Source organism: Anastrepha ludens, chromosome 6, assembly GCF_028408465.1.
Source record: "Anastrepha ludens isolate Willacy chromosome 6, idAnaLude1.1, whole genome shotgun sequence".
Lineage (NCBI taxonomy): Eukaryota > Metazoa > Arthropoda > Insecta > Diptera > Tephritidae > Anastrepha > Anastrepha ludens.
Genome location: NC_071502.1, coordinates 44,352,732 through 44,373,805, shown reverse-complemented (window position 1 = coordinate 44,373,805; position 21,074 = coordinate 44,352,732). Strand labels below are relative to the sequence as shown.

General features: G+C 36.1%; 1 protein-coding gene across 10 annotated transcripts in view; it reads right to left on the bottom strand.

Annotated features, from left to right (window-relative positions):
* The window catches only part of LOC128867594 (high affinity cAMP-specific and IBMX-insensitive 3',5'-cyclic phosphodiesterase 8), a 422,601-nt gene that overhangs the window by 255,652 nt on the left and 145,875 nt on the right, over positions 1-21,074 (bottom strand). Inside the window, exon 1 of one of the 10 annotated variants that reach the window (XM_054108977.1) lies at positions 1,644-1,711. The exons of the other annotated variants lie outside the window; for them this stretch is intronic. The gene's annotated coding sequence lies outside the window, so the exon portion shown is untranslated. Of the gene's footprint in view, positions 1-1,643; positions 1,712-21,074 lie in introns of those variants that run through there. 10 annotated transcript variants of the gene reach the window in all.

Here is a 21,074-nt window from a genome sequence, read left to right as displayed (position 1 = left end):
GTTAAATCGGGCGAACGCGGTGGCCAGTCAAAATCGTCATTTTTCGACATCAAACGACGAGGAAACAATTTCTTCAAAAAATCGATTGTGGTGCGAGCTGTGTGTGGTGGAGCGCCGTCTTGTTGAAACCAGAACTGCCTCATACGCTTTCGACGAATAAATGGCATCACAAAAGTGGTTACCATATCGCGATAACGCTCCTGATTGACGGTAACAGCTCGACTATCTTCTTTTTGGAAGAAAAACGGCCCAATAATCGTTTTCGCACTAACGCCGCACCAAACAGTGACTTTTTCGTCGTAAAGATGTACCTCTTAAATTTCGTGAGGATCTTCAGTGGCGTAAATACGGCAATTTTGCTTGTTTACCCATTCAATAAGAAATGAGCCTCATCGGACATGATGATTTTGTTCCAAATTGCTCGTCATCTTCAGCCATTTCGATGACCCTTTGGTCTCATTCCAATCGACGAGGCTTGTCCGCAGGCAACAATCTTTGCGTCAATTGAATCTTAAACGGGAATAAATGCAAATCAATGCGGATAATTCGTTGTAAAGTGGTCCGAGCAATGCCCAACTGCTGAGAACGGCGATTTTGGGATGTCCTTGGCGACGTCTCAACACTGGGCCGTATAAGAGCAATTTGGCCTCTTTGGATTGGAAAGAGCATCACCAGTCGAAAACCTTTCGTACAAACGTTTAATGGCATTCTTAGAAGGCACACTTTTCACATTATTTAATTTTTTATACGCACGTTGAGTATTCACAATTGACTTCCTTTGTTGAATGTAAATTTCAACAATTTGGCGTGCATGTACTGTTCCATGGTAAAAATCTGCTTGGACTGACGCTTTCATCGCGGCATGTCATTAAGCGATCTGGTGTCTCTGTCAAAAGATACAGGGTTGCCAGATGGGTCCGTCGAATATGGGCAACCCTGTACTAGATAGGTACGCGAATGATCACGGCATCTCAAATACAAGTGCAAGGGGAGTCGTGCGTAGAGTTTTTGCAACTCTGTTGGGAAATCTCAACGATTATTTTCGACCGTCTTGCTACTGGAAATGAAACAGGGATTCATTAATATGGCCCTGAAAGTAAGGAAGAGTCTAAATATGTAGAAACAGAAGACAAATTTAAATCCCTTTAACAGCCATAAAGATAAAGGTCACAGTGTTCTGTATAGCGGCACATTTTTCAGACGAGATGGAAATATATTTTTTATATGGCATTGAAAAACTAATTTTTAGGTAGAACAAGATCATGGAAGTTATGGGTGAATAAATTGAAAAATAAAAATATATTTAATTTGATTAAAGTTAATTTTCATAACAATATCGCTAATACATTGAACGCTCCGCACGTATGCCAAAACTCACTTTATCTCTATCGGTTTCGTTGTTACTATTGCGTTTTGTGCAGAATAAAAAATTGGATAAGACGATTTTCAGATTACTTTCAGATTATTTAACTATAACTAATATTTAATTTCTCCTTGCGTAGAGAAATTTTTGCTGCCAAAACATTGCAAGTGCTACGCCAAAGTCCTAGAAGGCAGAAGTGTTGCAAAAATGCGGTTTTCAATTGGCAAAACAAATCAACCGAGTAAAAAAACTTCTCAATAATCAAAGATTTGGTACTCACACATCATTGATTGACCATCAAAGAGCTTCTTGATAGTGGTAGCATATCGGGTGGACCAAACCTTAAAGAAAAATCGGATATGACACTCAGACGTCTGGTTTTCATAAGACTCAAATTCTCCGAAAATGAGCATCAAATTGAATAAATATCATCTTATTATTTCTACTATGAAATGGTCGCGTAGTGCTATTAGAAAAGATGATAAAGTAAGAAAAAGCTTAATGTTACTTTTTATAATTTTTTTGCCTTCCGATTTTGCGCATTTTCTGCACATAAAAATTTCGTGCATTCGTTAAAATGCACAACACCGTCGGATAAAAAAATTCTCACAACTCATCAAGAGTTTTGAGCTACTCTAAAATTACACTTTTTTACAATAATATTTAATAGTAATAGTTAATTGAGTACCCATTATTTTTTTTAATTCCGATTGAAATTTAAAAAAATCGATAAAGAATTGTGGAATTTTTAAAAATCTTGTACAAAGCTTCAAGCTTCGATTAATATGGCTCTTGTTATAGAATGAGCTATATTTTTATATAAAATTTATAAAAAAAGGAAATTATACAAAACAGTTCAAAGTGTTTTGGCACTATCGTTTTTTCGCGGGCTACGAATTACTTTAACTGCCAATCATTTGTGCGTAATTTCTTCTTCCATTAATCTTTATTTTAGAATTAAATTCTGTCTATACTTTATTAAAATCACGTAACGGTTGAGCTTGAAGTTCAACATTCTCGCCATCTCTTTGGAGGTCGACCGGAGCGTCTTGAAGCTGTTGACTTTTCTATCATTGATATTTTACCAGTCGTTGGTCTGTCAATATCTGTACATGCTTATACAATTCCTTCCACTTTCGTGCGTCATTTCAATTCGATGAAATTCGAATGCAGAAACAACCTATAATACGATACATCCGAACTTTGCTCTTTCTACAAATTACCGTCATTCATTTTAGCCACCAGTCATGCCAGACACTTTCCCATCAAAACACATGAGCTTATTACGCAAATTCACACAAATATTTCTAGAAAAATAATCGCACATCATGTCATCCGGTAAGTTGCCCACGTGAGTAAAGCGCAGATAAAAAAGAAGAACTTTTTATTTACGAACACTGTTTATAAAAAATTACTCGCCACATTTGTGGGAATGAATGCAATGGGATTTTCGCGTAGTACGATTGCAAAGCGCACGCAAGGAATTTCTCCATACAAGCTGATGACTACAAAGACCTCATGGAAGGTACATTAATAACGAAGACAAAAGAAGCAATGTGAAAAAAATAACACAAAAAACAGAGAAAACAGCGAAAAGTAATGGAAGCAAAATAAATGCAGGCTTATTAGAAAAATAAAGTATCTACGTAATAGAAGTAGACAAAACAGAGAGATAAAACTTTATCAATTTATTCAATGAATTTTTTTCTTTGCTTTGTTTTTTAAAACAAAAGTTTAGAGGCAAAATTGACAAAAACAAAAAAAAAACAGAAGATGTGCTGAAGTATGCAGCATATGACTAGAAAAATCACATAAACAAAAAGTGCTAACGTCAGAATGCTATTGCCACACATTCTAGCTAGCTAACGTAAGAAAAAAATGCATACCTATATAGTATAACTGTTTATATGCGCATATCTATGTGTATATGGTTGTCTGTGCATATTAATATATTCGTGTTTTTTTTTTTTTTTTTTTTTTTTTTTTTTTTTGTTTTTTTTTTGTTTGTAAACAAAGTGAAGGTGTTGGCCCTGGCCGTTGACTGGGGACGTGATTAAAACGCCATAGACGAGTATAATCGATACTGAATCACTTGGCCGCTGTAGCCAGTATAGCCATCCGCATAAACTTCCAAGTCAGTTGATAATTATTGATTAGGGGAGGTAGTCATACAAGCGTACATGGCAGCATTAGCGCCTAGCACGTGACTGCCATGCCATATACAATTCATGTACATGCATGCATGTGTATGTGAAAGTGTTCAAGCCATCACAGCAGCCTCTAAATACTGAACAATAAAATGACCGCAGAAGGATAAACGAAATGTGGGTGAATGTGCGAGAAAAAAGGAGGTCAATCGGTATGTGCACCAGATGCGCACGTAATCGTACATTAAGGTGCCTCGCCATCTATACAACAACACAAGAAATAATACTATTTTCCAAGTTAGATATAAAATAAATCGCTTTTGAAGGGGTGTGCACATTTGCAGCTCCCATCGTGCGTTGAAATACAGACGTACCAAGATGATTATCAGAGACGGATCATCAAAATAGTCACCGCTGATTCTCCAACTATTTCCGCAATTGCACCTCCTTTACAATCGCATATTCTCGAGAACAAGTTAATCGACTTTTTCAACAAGTCTTGGGACGTGACTTTAATCGGCCTGCCTGAGTATTTCATAGCCTCAATTAATACTCTATAAGTACTTTTCCTGATTTCACAATGCCACTTGTAAACAGCTCGTTTTTATTTCAAAGTGGTAAGCGGTATTTTTCACTGAGCTCAATTTAATTGGTGTTTCAAACTCAATTTTGCCTGATTGTGTTGTCTTCTCGATCGACTTGTTAAGGTGGCAATATCTCAATGGTAAGATGATCCATGGACTGAAACTAGGTTGTTGTTGTTGTAGCAAGATGAACATTTCCCTCACATGCGTGGGGTATGCTGCTGGAGTGACAGTCCTTGGCCGGCTTGTCGTGACTGAAACTTAGTATTAATAAATGCATTAAGTCACCAAATAGGGCTGAGTAGAAAACAGGAAATCATTTTAGCGAGCGACCACGAACGTTTAATTTAGAGGATAAATGTGTAATACCAGCGGTAAGGAAGATGCTAGTAAGACATTTGCTGATGACTAGAGATCGGATTTTTATGCAAATTGATTATTTTATTATCATGAGTGAGAACTTCATGTGATGTTAAACAAAATATGCACTTGCATAAGAATCCGATCTCTACTGATGAACTTACAGAACTTAAAGAGTTTAAGTAACCGTTTCGTCCAGTGGTTTCTCCCAAAGCATTGAGAAATATTCTGAGCAGCGCAAGCTACTACTACTTCAGGTGACTTATCTTGAAAAGCGATTCCACCCCTTGTCATGAATTTTAGATGCGGCTTCTGAATGCCCGATTTCGAATTTTTTACTTATAGAAGTAAAAATCGTCTTTTTTTTTTGTTTTGTTTAACTCACAATTAGCTTTGCTAGGAAACGTAGCAATTTTCCGCTTCTTTAAGAAAAACTACTGATTTTTAGATATTTTTGTTATAAATCTTTGTAGAAAATCTGTTGCTGAACACTGGAATATTTTTAAATCAACACTGACTAATAATAACATAAAAATGTAGTATAATATATAATCAAGCTCGAAACTGAGTATTTTATGCTTGTATAGTTTTTTTATATTAAATCCCTTGACGGCGTAAAATAAACGACAATAAACTTTAAGAGCCAAAAAGAGATAATTTGAAGCTTTTTGACGCCTAAAATCAGAATTTGTACATTAAAAAAAGGAGTCGACAAGTGTTTTTCCGACCTCTGCTAACGATTCCTATTTTGTACAAAGATTGGAATGGTGTGATTTGCTGTAATGAGTCCAAAAAGATGCTTCCCTAAACTGCTGGAACACTGCTGTTTCAAAATCGCAGTGTAATTTCAACTTATAAATTTGGCCTGATTTCAACTAATAAAAGTCGACCGCTATTGCCAATTTGATGGTGCGTGACTGCCACTCGGAAGAGCGTAGGTTCGAATCTCCGTGCATGAAACAGCAAAAGATAGAAACAGTTTTTTTCTAAAAAGCGCTTGCCTCTCGGCAGGTAATGGCAAACCTACGAGAGCATTTCTGGCATGAAAAAGCTCCTCATAAAAAACCATTTACAGTTCGGAGTCGGCTTGAAATTGTACAATAGGTTCCCCCATTTGTGCAACAACTACAAAACGTACACCGAAAATAGGCGAAGGAGCTCGGCTAAACACCCAAAAAAGGGGTTTGAAAGTATTAGTTTTGTTGAGTATTAGCGTTTATTAAAAATATGCTAGATACCGCACGATTCCTCGACCTTTTTAGGCAAATTCGGCAAGCAGTGCTATTAAGTATGGGTGTTTAGGAGTCAAAAGGACGACCGATATTGATTATATTATTTAATTAAAACATGACTGCTTTACAAATATAAAAGCTCTAAAAGTTATATAAAATCTAATGAAAAATTAAACTCATTTAAATTTCACTCATTCATTCGAAATGCCTTGACCCAAAATTTCTATTTCTCAGTCACTTAAATCATATCACTACCAAATTTTACTCTTCATTCGCCTTTGGTACGGACTTTATTGACGCAAACGCTTTTAAATTACAATTTTCATCGCACAGTGTGTCGTTTTCATCTAAGCTGAAGTCAAAAATTGTAAACAGGCACTGATTTTAATGAAAGTTTTGTATATAAACTACTCTTTTTAAACAATAAGATATATGAAATATGGTCAGAAGTGACCTACTACCACTACTTTCTCTTTTGTGAGCAAAAGTTTTCAAAATTATCCGATTTTGATTAAATTTGGGTGGCGTATTTGGTTTTCTTAAAAAAGCATAGTTCTGAAATACAGTGAAGATCCTTTCGCAGGTAAGCTCATGAAATATGGCAGTCAAAACCGTTGCCCTTTTCTCAAAACATTCCCTGTTACGTCTAAAATCTCTGAAAGTTTCAATTGAACTTCATAAAGGTTTTACAAACTAACTCCCTATCTTCAGCGCTTGGAGTTTTGTGGAATAGGACTTCTATCATATTTCTAAGCGCACTCAGCATATTTTTCTGTGTTTCCACTCATCAAACCACCTCTAATTTATAATACATCCTATCTTTTAACTATTGGCAATGTCTAAAAGCAAGCTTATGCGGTATTTCTTTTAGTTGTCATTTGCCTTTTTTCTATATTTGCACTTAATGCCTTTTCTTATGCAGTGATACTCATAAACGTTAAATTATAAGATCATGGAAGAGAAAGTACGCAAACAACCTCGAGTCGCATGGGCTGGAAAAAGAAAGAGGGTATGCGGCGCGAGTTCTCCACCAACTCAACAACAACAAGCTTAAGCTTGTTCGACGGCAGCACACTAAATGAGGTCCCCACGTCTAAATACTTAAGCTCCTTTATAACAAATATAGGAGAAGTTAATGAAGACATGCAGTATTAGGTTAAATAGGCATGGTGGAAATGGAAAACTCTAACCGGATTTTATGTGATAAAAGAAAGCCACTTTCCGAAATAAAGGGTTTTCCAATAGCAGGTGTTATCTATCGCTATCGAGAGATGATTAACGATTTTTTATGGCCGGAATTGGATGGTATTGATCTGGACAATGTTTATTTTCAACAAGACGGCGTGCCACACAAGCAACGAAATCGTTGATCTTTTACGGGAAAAGTTTCCGGACCGTGTTATCTCTCGCAGAGGTGATCACAATTGGACACTGAGATATTGAGATTTAAAACCTTGTGACTTTTTTCTTTGGGGCCACGTGAAAGAGAAGATCTACGCCAACACCCCAGGGTCGATTCAAGACCTCAAAGATGGAATTCGTGAGGCTATCGAGGACATATGGCAGTCACTTTGCAGTTCGGTTATGGAAAATTTCATGAAAAGGATATTGTCTTGTAAGCGTGGTCGTGGTGGTGATTTGCCTGATGTTATTTTCCACTATTAACGGCATACCTTCCTCTTTATAATGAAATAAACATCCGATCATTTATATTAAAAAATAGCATCATTTTTCTTTGAATATCAAAATAACACCCCTTATTGGAAACCGCTTTATATAAAGCTACCGTGTGTACCATTTTGGTATATGGAGTCAAATGCTGACCTACAAAAAAATCTCACGAAGAAAAATTTCAAACAGCAGAAGTCTTAAAATCGCGCCATTCGGGCAAAAAATACGAGAAAGTTGTCTTCACTGGTATGGACTTGTCCAGAGGAAGCCTAAATTAGAAATGACAAAAACGTATTAAGCATCGCCAATACGCTAGGTCGACCAGGTCGAAGTAAATAGAAAGTGATATGAAACGTGCTAACTTAAACACCGAGACGAGACAGAATCGAAAAATCTGTAGATTACGTTCTAGGAGCGCTGGCTCACAGGGAAATGAGATAAAAGCAAGGCAGAAGAAGCAGGAAGAGAAAGTTATAAAGGTCAAGTATATGTACAGTTGATTACAGAAAAAGTAAATAACTTCTTAAATAAAAAAGTAAGAGCCTCCTAGCCAGCTTACAGAACAAGAATTAAAAAAAAAAAATTATTTCTTAAAATTCTTAGGCACGAACTTTTATTTTAAAAAGAGAAAGCTGTGAAAGACCTTTCAATCCCTTTTCAATTAGTGTATTTTTGATCGGTGCGCAACAAAATATTACAAATTTTACCAAATTGATTTTTACTATTTTTGGTCACACGCGTTTTTTTGCATCGAGTCACACTAGTATTTTTTGCATCGAATCGTTACGGGTGATGAAAAATGGGTGTATTTCTCCAATACCAAGCGTAAACGATAGACCATACGACCCGGCCACAAGCCAAAAACAACGGCCAAACCAAATCGCTTCGGCCGCAAGGCAATGCTGTGTGTTTTCTGGGATCAGCGTGGTATGATTTGGTACGAGCTATTAAAACCAGTTGAAACAGTTGACGGTGCACGCTAGCAACGACAATTGGCCGATTTGAAGAGCGCTATACACCGAAAACGCCCAGAATATGCCGATCGGCGTCACAAAGTAATTTTTCTTGATGACAATGCACCGCCACATCGAACAAGAGCGACTCGGGGATTGGTGGAGACGTACGATTGGGAACCGCTGGTGCATGCGGCTTACTAACCAGACTTGGCGTCTTCCGATTATCATTTGTTTGCATCGATGGGCCACGCACTTTCCGAGCAGCGCTTCAATTCTCAAGAAGAAGGCAAAAAATGGCTCGACGATTGGTTTGCGGCCAAAGACGGCCAATTTATTTTGGCGCGGCATCCACAAATTGCCTGAGAGATGGGAAAAATGTGTCGCTAGCGATGGCTATTATTTTGAAGATTAAATTTGTAACCATTTTTTGTTAATAAACGTTTGAAATTGGAAAAAAGTCTCATTTCATAGGTATTTACTTACTTACTATATTTACTTATTAAAAAAAATCATGATAATAATGATAAATAAAAGCTTTTTCCTAGCGTATCGGAATGTCAGCTTTTTTATTTTCGAAATTTTAAATAGTTTTACTCACTATGCCTAATGACCAATTGGTAGCCATACATAATAATGCTGAATAGAGGGAAAAAATTTAACTTTAGCTAACCATTAAGTCTCATAAAAGAAAACCGTAAAATCCGTCTTTATTTTTTGTAAAACTACCCTCTTGACATACAGCATCCTTCTTAACTTGGTCCTTCCATTGTACTTGACTCTGCTCATTTCGTCATTGTCCATATAAACTTATGACTTAGTGAAAATATTCCTGTGGAAGTCGTAAAATATACCAAATTTTATGATTCAGTTGGAAAAACAGCCACTTTTTTATTTTAGTGAAACACCTTAATGCACAATATTGTATATTTATATAGCTAAATGTATGCCTTGACACAGCAGCAGTCACCGCAAAATATTGGCTAGTCCCCCTTTTTATTGTACGACCATAAATTTTACCACAAATACTCCTAAAGGAAAGCAGTTGCTTATATACCGTTGAGCCGAACGTTATACGCCGCTTTTGTTTGTGTATATGTACATATAAGTATGGGTATACATATATAGACATATATATATACTTACGCACCGCTATATGGCACATTTATTTATTTATAAATAAATAATCAGCAGCTGCGTACTTCTGCCTAACTATTACTATGCCAATGTACTTTTGCCCCCAGAAATATCATTGTGGTGCTCTTAAATTCTTTACTGATTTTGCTTAAATTTTATCGTAATCTCCTTTAATCTGGATAGGTATTTGATAGTCAACATAAAATATTTGAAGGAGGCAGTAAATCAGCTTTTTGACGGCGTTATTTCCAGTATATTTTAAATAAAGAAAATAGCCAGTAAGGCAGCAGAGAATACTAATTTAGCGCTATTTAAATTTCTTGTGAGTGAGTAAATTTTCAATTAAATAGTATTAAATAAAGACTCTTTTGTACGCTGTTAGCAAACCATTTTTTTTTTTAGGGTGAGGGAGCTTAAAATGCTTAATGCATAATCAAAGTTGTCGTCGCAGCAATGGTATGTCCGGATACCTAAGAAACTCCCCCTCGTTTGGAACCGTCGCCCATCCTTGAACCGCTTTCGCATTACTTCAGAGTGACGTTCTATCCTCACTACAAGTTGGATGTTTGTATGTCTGCGCCCATTTCCCGCTTTTTCTACGGAGAACCACGGATGATTTCCCTCGTTTCCTCGCTGCTTAAAATCTTGTCGATAACATTTTCGGTGATTATGTGACCGACTGCATTCTCTAACGTTCGACGTTCTCATACTCAACGCATGTATATTATTAGAAAAAGATTTGTTCGGCGTCATCTTCGGCTGCGCCACCGTTTATGCATTTGGAGTGTTCGCATTTCCTTGTTTTGAACTGGTATTTCCGGAAATGCCCGCGCCTCGAAAGCATTTGGGTTGTATAAAAAATTACTTCACCAAAGTTCCTGCTGTACTATGTAGTGACGTTTTTTATTAGCCTGGCCGTCCATGTGCCACGTGTTTCGTTTCTCTACCGGCCTTATGGTTTCGCGCGTTGCCCGTTTGTTTACTTCTTCTTCCACATTCTCGCTCTTTAATGCCCACAACCTTTTCCTTCCAAAGGTTAGTAAATTTGTCGGTATTGAATCGTTTATCACTTGAAAAGCTGATCCTTGTACTTTGCGGAAGGCAGACCCAACTCTCAGAGCTGCACGTTCGTTGTACCGATACTAGGAGCTTACACCAGTGATTTGCGGTTAGCGCATTTGCCATAGTTCAGCTCCGGACAAGAAAACGTACAGCATGGTAGCCATCCTTCTTTCCCGTTTAGGTTGAAACTACAAATTTGTGGCATTCCCTGAGCCAATACGAACAGTTACAGAACATATAGTAGATGTACCGTAATTAATAAACAAAGTAGAGCATAAGACGGCGAACGTGTCGCACGTATAATGATTTACTAAGCACTTCTATGAGTTGCTAAATTATTTAGAAACTTTTTCAAGTGGCATTCTAAAGAGGGCCTATCTCACGCGCCTCACTTTGGCCATTCTTCTATCCTATGATATAAAAAGAAGCTTTAAAATTCGAGAAGTATGTTAGGAAACTTTTCAACCGTATTTTGAGGACTCGTATGTGGTATTAGTTCTCACCGAAAGAGCATGGAAAAGTAGTTGTATTAGCTAAAATAACTATTTTTAAATACGAGTAATGTGCTATTGACAGCTGGGGTTTTCGTCACTTTCGATGAAAGCTTTTCCCTTGCGTAAAGCCAATCTAATACGCACCAGGAAAAGTCAGCGGATGTTTAACACGAACTTTTTACTTTTGGCCAGAAAAAGTTATCACGTGTCTAACACAAAGCTCTCATTTTAGGCACGGAAGTAGGATCACGTCTGCCACAACTTGTTTTAAAACAAAGGGTTAAGCAATTATACTAGTAAAAGAAAAGAGGTGCAAGCAGCAGACATTTAAGTCCCCACACTTAGTCTCAAGAAGGCACTGATGTGACACAAAATCCCACTTATTTTAGGTTATATGCTTTGTTTTCTCATTCGGTACAAATGCGATAAACCATCCCAGCGGAGTTTCGCTAAAGAAATGCGGAATGATCACAGCCTATTTCTTATCTCTATGAGAAATCATTATGTGTCCGACCGAACCTATTGACTATATGCGCCATACCTCATTAGTATTCCCACAAGAAACCATATATTCATTTCTAAGTGGAACGGAAATAAGTTCCATACTCTTCGTTTAGATTAGTTCACCTCTTGCTGGTAGCTACTCCACCATAAATACGCTTTTTCGTCATATCTCTATCTCAGCACCACCTAGTGAGCACAGGTTTTCCAGAAACATTTATTTTGAAGCAGTTGAGGCATATTCTTACTATGAACTAAATTCTACTATTAAGAAGATTTTTCAGAATATCTCTACCACAGTGTCGCCCAGCGAATTCAAACCAATCCAGATTTACTCTCACAAAATTTCATCACAATGGAAGGAACGGCTAAGGAGGCTATAAGCAAGCCCACAAATTCTAACATTCATATATAAGATATAGCGTTGATCAAACATTTTACGGAACAACCGCCAGGTGACGCTCTAAGTCAACTAATTTCAGTTCTGTATTTTTGTGAGGTTGCCACATCTGTCATTAATATTCCTACTCAAATGTTGTCAGCAGTGCTTCACATTTGTAAAAGTTTCGCCTTCTTGAATAAATTTACCTCTGCAAGGTGTTCGCGATTTTTTACAATTTTAGAAATTGATTTGAATTTGCAAAATGGAAAACTGTTGGAAAAATGTTTCGGTGATGATACTCTAAAGAAAGCAACCATTTACGAATGGCACGAATGCTTCAGAATAGATCGTAAGTCCATCGAGGGTGGTGAACGTAGTGGTAGGCCGTCGGCATCTAAAAAATGATGAAAACATCAATCTAGTAGAAGAAAAATTGATCAATAACCGCAGCTGGAAGAGGACTAGAACATTGCTTGTGAATCCATTCCCGACATTGTCGTTAATGATTTGGGTTTGCGCCGTATTGCTGCAAAGTTGGTCCCGAAGGGCCTGACTTTCATACAAAAAGTGCATCATGTTGATGTCACGAAATACATGATTTCCAAGGCTGAATCCGACCCAACAGTGCCATCGTTATCAATGAATTTGACCACGAAAGAAAATAATACCATCCAGCTGCAGCTGCATAGAATTCACCTGATATGGCTCCCTGCTGTTTTGTTCTGATTGAGCGAGTCAAATAACAAATACGCGCGTCACGAAGGAAAGTAATGGAGAAATCGAAGACGACTCTGATGACAATACCGAGAGCTCGACCAAACGCTGGGATAAGTGCGTTGCGGTTGTTGTACTTTGTGAGTACTTTGAAGTGGATAATATCATAGTACTTTTGAGGAATAAACTTTATTTGAATATATTCCGGGAACTTTTTGCTCAGGGTGATATATAATTATATCCTCGTATACTGTGAAGGACTTGGTTTTTACACCCGAGTTGTATGTTCGGTTAATGACAGAAATACACTCGGAGATTTCCCATTGCCTGCCGAGGGGCGACTGCTATTAGAAAAAACTTTTTCTTTATTTGGTTATGTTTCACGGAGATCCAAAACTAAAGCGTGATTTTTTAGCTATTATCTTTTTAAACAGTTGGTTTGGACAGCTGACGTACGTTTCGTGTTTTGTTTCACTGTCAAACATCTTCAGTTTGGTCTATAATTTAACCATGAATCGTCTCACAAGCGAACAACGATTGCAAATCGTTGAGTTTTATTATAAAAATGCGTATTCTGTTAAGAAAGTTTAAGATCCACTTTTTTATCGAAAAATTGTGTTCAGCGACGAAGCTCATTTTTGGATCAATGGGTACGTAAATAAGCAGAATTGTCGATTTTGAAGTGAAGATCAGCCAGAAGAATTGCAAGAGCTGCCAATGTATCCAGAAAAGGTCACAGTTTGGTGTGGTTTATGGGCTAGAGGTATCATTGGACCGTACTTCTTCAAAGATACTGCGAATCGTAACGTAACTGTGAATGGTGAGCGCTACCGTGAAATGATATCCAATTTTTTTTGCCCAGAATGCAAGAGCTTGACTTGCATGTCATGTGGCGCCACGCGTAACAATGGACTTGTTAAGAGACGAGTTCGGTGAACATTTTATTTCACGTTCGGGACATGTCAATTGGCCACCCAGATCGTGCGATATAACGCCTTTAGATTATTTTTTGTGGGGTCATGTTGAAGCTGATGTCTATTCAGACAAGCCTGCTTCAATTAAAGCATTGGAAGACAACATTAAAGCATTTATATGTGAGATACCGCCCGAAACATTGGAAAGAGTATGCCTAAATTGGACTAAGCGGATGGACCATTTAAAGCGCAGTCGCGGTCAACATTTGCATGAAATAATCTTCAAACATTGAATTATACGGATAAATATAAATATGGATAAAAATTTGATATTGAAAAACTGTTGGTGTAGGTTTTTGCGGAATTCATAATTATTCAAAAATTTAGAAAAGTTAAATTATTACACTTGAATCAAAACAAAAAAATGAAGAAAACAACAAAAAAGCGGTACGACAAAGGTATAAGTAAATAAATAAATTTTTTGATTTTAAGGGATTCCCATTGAACTTAATTTTTGAAACAAATAAACTTGTAAAGTTTTATTTTGAAACCCGCATCATTAGTATTTATGTGAATACATTTTTCGTTTGTGTATATTTCACTAAATTAAAATTTGTGTGTGGTTTTCCTTGTGATTGTGCATATTTGTTTTTCACGGCTTCTCATCAGTACAGCTTTTTACCAAACACAAATATTTCCAGGGGCCTTTGTTTGCTTTTTAGCCAAACGCATTAATGCAGGTTTTCGTAGCTAAAAGGAAACATGTTTTTGGTGTTTACCTTTTTCTTTGTTTCTCTCAATTCTGTGCCGTGTATGTATTCAAATTTAATGCTTCCTCTTCGTACAACATACAACATTAACTGTTTTGTTATTAGTGATGCCGTGCACCCTTATTACTGATGCCGCAGCCCATTAGTCGTACCAAGTGCTCGTTCAGGGGCACAAAGCTTCCTCGATGGCTTTATTATAGGTTAATTTGGCTTGTATTAAGCGTTTGTGTTTATGTTGATCATCTTTTTACATTTTAAATTTTCTTTCCTTGTTGTTTGTTAGCTCTAATTTTATAAAAGGACACATGAGAACATTTAAAATGGAATTGAAAATACAAAATGGCTACCCAGCTGGAAAGTACTCGTACAAACTGTGATAGCTAGTAAAGAAAAAAATTAAAATGTATTAGATTCAATGATTCCATTTCGAAAACAGTACAATATTTTGCTTAACTTAGGCACAAAATGTGTTTTAAGGAGTGAGAGTTAATATTTTTGAAAGTTGAGCGTCCGATACGGCTGCTGATAAATCTAAGGCTAACGAAGTTGTTCAACGGAGTTCAGGTGATGGTCAAAAATCTCCTCCAATAGTTTGTTGAAATTAAGATTTCCATTGATTTTCATTGATTCTATGACTAACACTCTCATTCTACTCATTTTCTCTTTTCTCTTCGGTGTGGTGTGACTGCAACAACATTTCATGCTGAAAAACCGCTGTGACCGGTAACCGGTAACCCGCTCTTGGCAAATTTGAAAGAATCAGCTGATTGGCTGACGTAATCGGAGTTTCCACAGCGATTTGCTTACGATAAAACCGAAAGTGTGTTGGTGATATAAGAAAAAAATTAATGTTGCCTCCGCCCATTTTAATTCGTTGCCGTCTGAACAACGACTCATCGCACGATTGTGTGAATACGTGTGAAATGAGCTAGCAGAAATCTGCTACAGCACGCTCAATTTCGTTTTTCACCATAGCCGATGGGCAAACCTTGTAATCTATCATCCTTGTGAGTGGGCAAAATTGTGCTGCCTAGGCCCTTGCGACGTAGCAGCCAAAGTTTCTGTCACAATTTGCTTCGGATGATCAATTAATATATTCTATCATTCTCTTTTTTTTTGGGAGCAGAACTGTTACTTATTTGTTGTTTTTTTTTTTTTGACTATCGGAGTGTAGTTTTTTGGCCTTGTATGTGCATTGAAACGACGATAGTTAGTATTAACGTCAGTTATTGTATTATACTTTGGGTTGTTTATTTACATCCTTTCTCTATTTATTTCCTTCAGAATAAGAAAAATACCAAATAGATGAACATTTTCGACGCTGATATTGAAAGATTTTTGGAAGCTTGTGACGAGTTTTATCTGTCCATTTTAGCCAATGAAGCAGGAATTAGTAAAACTCCCTGACCCTGAAAATACACTCCTCATTTTGATTTAGTGTACCAGCGATGACGATAACTTAAAAGATTCTGATAATTGCTTCATGAAACATAAAATGTAACAAATTTTTGAGAAACACACTAGTGAAGAAAGAATCGTCTGCCATCAAACCAAAGTCACCAAGATTTAAAAGGCTTGCTTTTTAACTATGGAGAAAAAAAATGTTGAGGGAGATTCGGCAGCCAAAATTTGCACGATAATTAAAACTCTTTTCACCATGCGAAGTCACCAATGCTATGCAATGTTGTTCATCTAGCCCATAGAATTTGTGCACCAACTCGTACTTTCAAAAATGTAACCTCAGTCAGCTGGAGAGAGTACGTGAAAGATATTCTCTGGAATTTTGTTGAAACCCGTTTTGAGAGTGTAATAACCGCAGATGATAAAAAAAATTGCACTAATCCTTAGCCAGTAATAATAAAATAAGTATGTGTAGATTCTGTCCTTACCAAAAACGAAGTAGGACAAAATTGATCTGTCAATTATGAAAAAGCCGATGTGTGGAGGGCATAAAGTTGATACCAGTGACGAATTTATAATTCAAAGTTTTGCTTTTTTTTAGAATTAGCAAGTTTTTGCCTTATACTGATCTCGTTTGTGTAGTCCAAGAGAAAACTTATTTTTTGATAGGCTTATATAAAATTGTTAAACTCGGCCAAAATCTCGTAAGCGGTAATCGCGCCAATTAAGGAGAAGAAGAAGATATAAAATACAGAGAGTGGAAGGTTATGCAATATAATATACCATTTCTGAGTTTTTTAAGAATCGGAAAAGTGCTTTATTTTTAAATTCAATATCAAATTATAGAGGTTTAAGGGTAGTCTAGAGCTCGAAAATGTAGGGTATTACGGGAATTTTTTTTACAATATAAAATGGAAAACGATATTTAAATTTTTAGGCCTTTATTTAACTTCTTTTACATACAAAAATAAAAAAAATAAAAAATGTTTATTAATTTTAATAATTCTAAAAATGGCGCTCCTGAAAAATTCGACCTGGACGGAGTTGTCCATTTTGGCTCTTCTATTTTTCTGCAACAGAAAAACCAAAATAATTATTTATCAGTATGACTGTAGCTATGTCTCGTACTAGAATAAAAAAAATTGACAAAATGGCGCGGTTTCGAATTCGACACTATAAAAATAGGGTTTGTTTTCAGTTTTGTACAATAATAAAAAAAAAAAAACGAAATAATTGAAATAGTAATATGATTCTAATGCGGGCGATAGCCAATATATTAAAATAGAATTTTTTTTTTTTTTGACAACGTTTCGAGATAAATGACTTTAAAGTTTGAGGTACAGGAGCGCGCGGACCGCTCTCTACCTAGTTAATATGCTGTAGAAGCTATAGTATTGGTATTCATAGTATATTCGTAAAATACTATACTTTCGCAATATCTAAAAAACAAAAAATCGATTTTTTGAAATTGCTGGACTACCGGGTCCCCTTAATGGTTGGCGAATCAACAAGGTGATATCAATTCTATAGATACAAAAATTTGGTGGGCTATTGTCAAATTTCAGCTTAAGAAGAAGATGGAAGGAAAATTCAAATACTATCACTTTGATAATCAGGCACCAAAAAGCGATGAAACAGCACCACCTTTCATAGATTCTCCTTGGGCTTAACTAGATAACATTTGTTTATTTTTATTTGTTTCTTTATTAATTAACAAGCAGGATGTTTACAGACTATAAGATAGCTTCTCTCTTCGACAGCCTGGGGCAGTGCGCCAACCTAAATCCAATCAATCTCCTCCATTATATCAACAGCTCAGGCTGGCTGGAGGTCTCATAATGGTGGAGGTCTTATAATGGTATGGAAACGGCGCATTAGTGCTACTTGAGGATTTCCAGACCAGCACTTCCATCATTTCACCTACCTTCAACTACCTAAAAGATAGATAGATACAAATAAAGACCTTACGAAAAGAGTCTTATAAGTAACTTCTTCTTAAATGTATTCATTCAAAAATTTATTCCACAAAACATGACCTCGCTTCATTTTCACATATTTTTAAATCAAATAGGTTGCATATTTTTCTTCGTTGACAAAATAGAAAATATGTTTTGATACCAACAGCTACACGGTCAAGCAACAAGTAATACATAAATGCGGGCAAGAAGTATACGATTATTTACATAATTTTTTAAATTATGCTCTCCCATATTTGTATAAAATTAGGTGGGCTGGCTTGAGCTAAAAATTGTGCACGAATAAACAAAAACAGGTAACATTTTTTGATTTGAAATACTGCCACCGTACACAGAAAATTCGAGGAAAAACTCGGCCTTATTTCATCAAAGCTACATGCACCGCACAATTGTAGGTTATAGCTGCCCTACTGGATGTGCAAATATATATTTATAAAAGTATTTATACAATTCTATTAACGAGCATATTATGAATTTTTATCAGAAGGCTTCATTTGGCGTTCCTCTTTTTTCATCACACACGTTCTACTTTTCAGCCAACCTGAGACACACAGACTAACTTTTGCTTAATACTATTAACCTACAGGTTTTGCTTTCCCGTTTTTTGCCAATTAAAATAAATTTTTTCGTACCCAACTCCAATTATTTGCAGTCAGTATTATTTTATCAGTCCGCCAGCTTTTCAGAGAAAATATACACATAAAATACTCTCTTCATATTCGATACAAATTTTTTTTATTTGGTTTGGTTACTAGGTTTTTACTAATTTTTTGATTTTTCCTTTCATTTATTTTCTGTTGAAAAAGTTTTTAATTTTTCCTTCTGCTAGCATTATTGGCATATTCGATATATTCAGGAGCGTTTTGCCAGTGCAATCTAGCATAAAACTGGGTAAGTTGAATGAGCATACAAAAATAGAGGTCCCAGCGTGCAACGAAAGTCACTTTAGGACTACAAACATAAGATTGTACCGTGCTCAGTTGGGGAATGGAGGTTTGATTAATTGAAAATTTTTATAGCACACAAGTAGCTGCAAATAAGTTTTGTATTGATGTATAAGTCAAAGTAAATTTTCTAAGCGACAGATGGTTTGTAAATTTACAAACAAAGTACTTATTTTTAAGAACCGATGTCGTCTGCGACTAAGCACCGATTAAGCGTCAGCAAATGAAGCTACAAATATGACAGCGATTGCTCAGCATTTGTGAAATTCTAATTCCTTTTTTGATTTGAAATCAATTTTAAAAATAAAGTACTGCTCTTCTTGTACTTCTACTCGTGGTAAAAGACCAATGCATTTAATTGTATACACAGGCAGCCAGAATTACAATTAATTCAAAACAAATATTGCCTTAGAACATGAAAACGGACTGTGCCTAAGATTTGTGCTGCCAATAACAAATTCACAATCCACTCATCAGCAAGGGATGAGTGGAGAACAATTGGCACCGTACATTTTTACACAGATGAGTTAAAGCTTGATGAAGGGCAGGTTTATAGAGTTTAGGTATGCAAACCTTTCTACTTTTGGCTGTCTGATTACTATAGTGCCTTTTGGGCGAACTTGATACTTATTTTCAATACCGCATAATTCTTACAGTATCATACGAATCCTGATGATATCGACATTTATTAGCATTTTCGTTCACAGCCAGGCGGCTGTTCCCTCAATAAAACTCCCGACATCGGAAAGGACTGTTGAACGCGTTTACCGCCTGGCAGCGTACATGAGGCGCGGCATTTCGCACACAGATTTTCTTGTCAGGCTAGTTATATGACAACTCTCGCCGCCTAAAAACCCAAACTATTAAATCTTTACTCAATCTCAGTATACAATGTATTTGTATAGCTATAAAGTTGTGCTTCTGAATATTGCTGGGTAGTTTTATTCGCAACTACAGTAGATGATATCTGCACCGATTTATGCAGAAGTTGTTCAATAAATAAATGTATCCAAGCGAAATCTAACTGCACAAACATTGCTCAGCTACTAGCGGACGGGCAAAGGAATGATTATTATTTTCTAGCCGTGCTAAAAACATCTGTCATATATTTAGAAACATATTTGGTGGGTGGTTAAATTTCAATTTTTCTGCATTTCATTTGACATTTCTCAATTTAAAACTAACTCGATTTAAACCATGGAAAGATACACAATCGAACAAAGCGTTTAAGTTTTCAGTCATTTTATGAAAACGGGCGTTCAAATCAAAATGGTAATGGCGCACTTCGTGATTTTTTCGGTAAATTTAATAGTCCAAATGTGCTTTTTTAATTATTCGAAGTTACAACCTCGTGAATTTGAACGGTTCACTTTTTATAAATATTTGCATAGTTCTCTGGAATTAATTTTTTTTTTTTATTTTCAACCCCTCAAAAATCGTTTTTTGGTGCAAGGCGGTTTTCATATCGAAAAACATTTTTTTTGGGTAAATAAACCTTTCAGATTTACTAAAAAACATTTTTCTACAATAATCGTTTAATTTTTTTGATTTCAGTTGAGCTGCTTAAAATAAAAGCACCAAAATGTATTCTTCGAGAGTTACCCTTCAGTATGATAACTGCCTCATTTGAATAAAAGTTCTAAGACATCAATTTTTTCGAGTTCACAAGGTATATAACCCCTTAAGTATTGCTTATCTCTTAATATTCGCAGAATATTTTATAAATACTATGATTGACCAACTTATGCTAGTCTAAGATTGAGCGTTAAACTTCTTACTTATATACCTGCATGCACTTGTGATCACAATAATAGCAACGCGATATATTGAAAGGTTTTGATTATTTATTTATTTTTTATTTATTTATTTAGTTTTTTTATAAAAATATTCATCATCGGGCCGCTTTACAGGTGAGGCTTAGCCTCGATCACGATTCGTTTCCATGCATTCCTATCCAACGGCATCCGTTCCCTAGTTTCTAACACCCAGTGTCCTGAGATACATTAGAACTTATTCAAACCATATTGTCTTGGACGTGCTCGTGTTTTAGGTGCTACAGGCTTGATGAAACGATTCATTTCTGGGGCCATGTGAGAGATGACCCAAAAGTCGAAGCGGAGCACCTTTCACAGCACTTTTTGCACGAATACTCTCAAACACGATTCATCATCCAAAAAACTTTGTAAAAAAATTGAAAAATATTCATTTCAATTTCCATAAAAATTTCATACTTTTGAGCCAGAATATTGATTCGAATTTCGATTATGCACTTTTTGAATGAGTAGATACATTTGGATATAATAACGTGCAAGTTTTAAATGGCTTAAGAATCGCATTGATTTTTGACAATTTTTTTGCTGGTGGCTTAAAGCCTTTTCTCCATTTACAGGAAGCTCGACATTTTTTTTATATGCAAGAAAACACCCCACAACTTATGCCTGGTAAAGTATCTATGTGGGCATGGGAAAA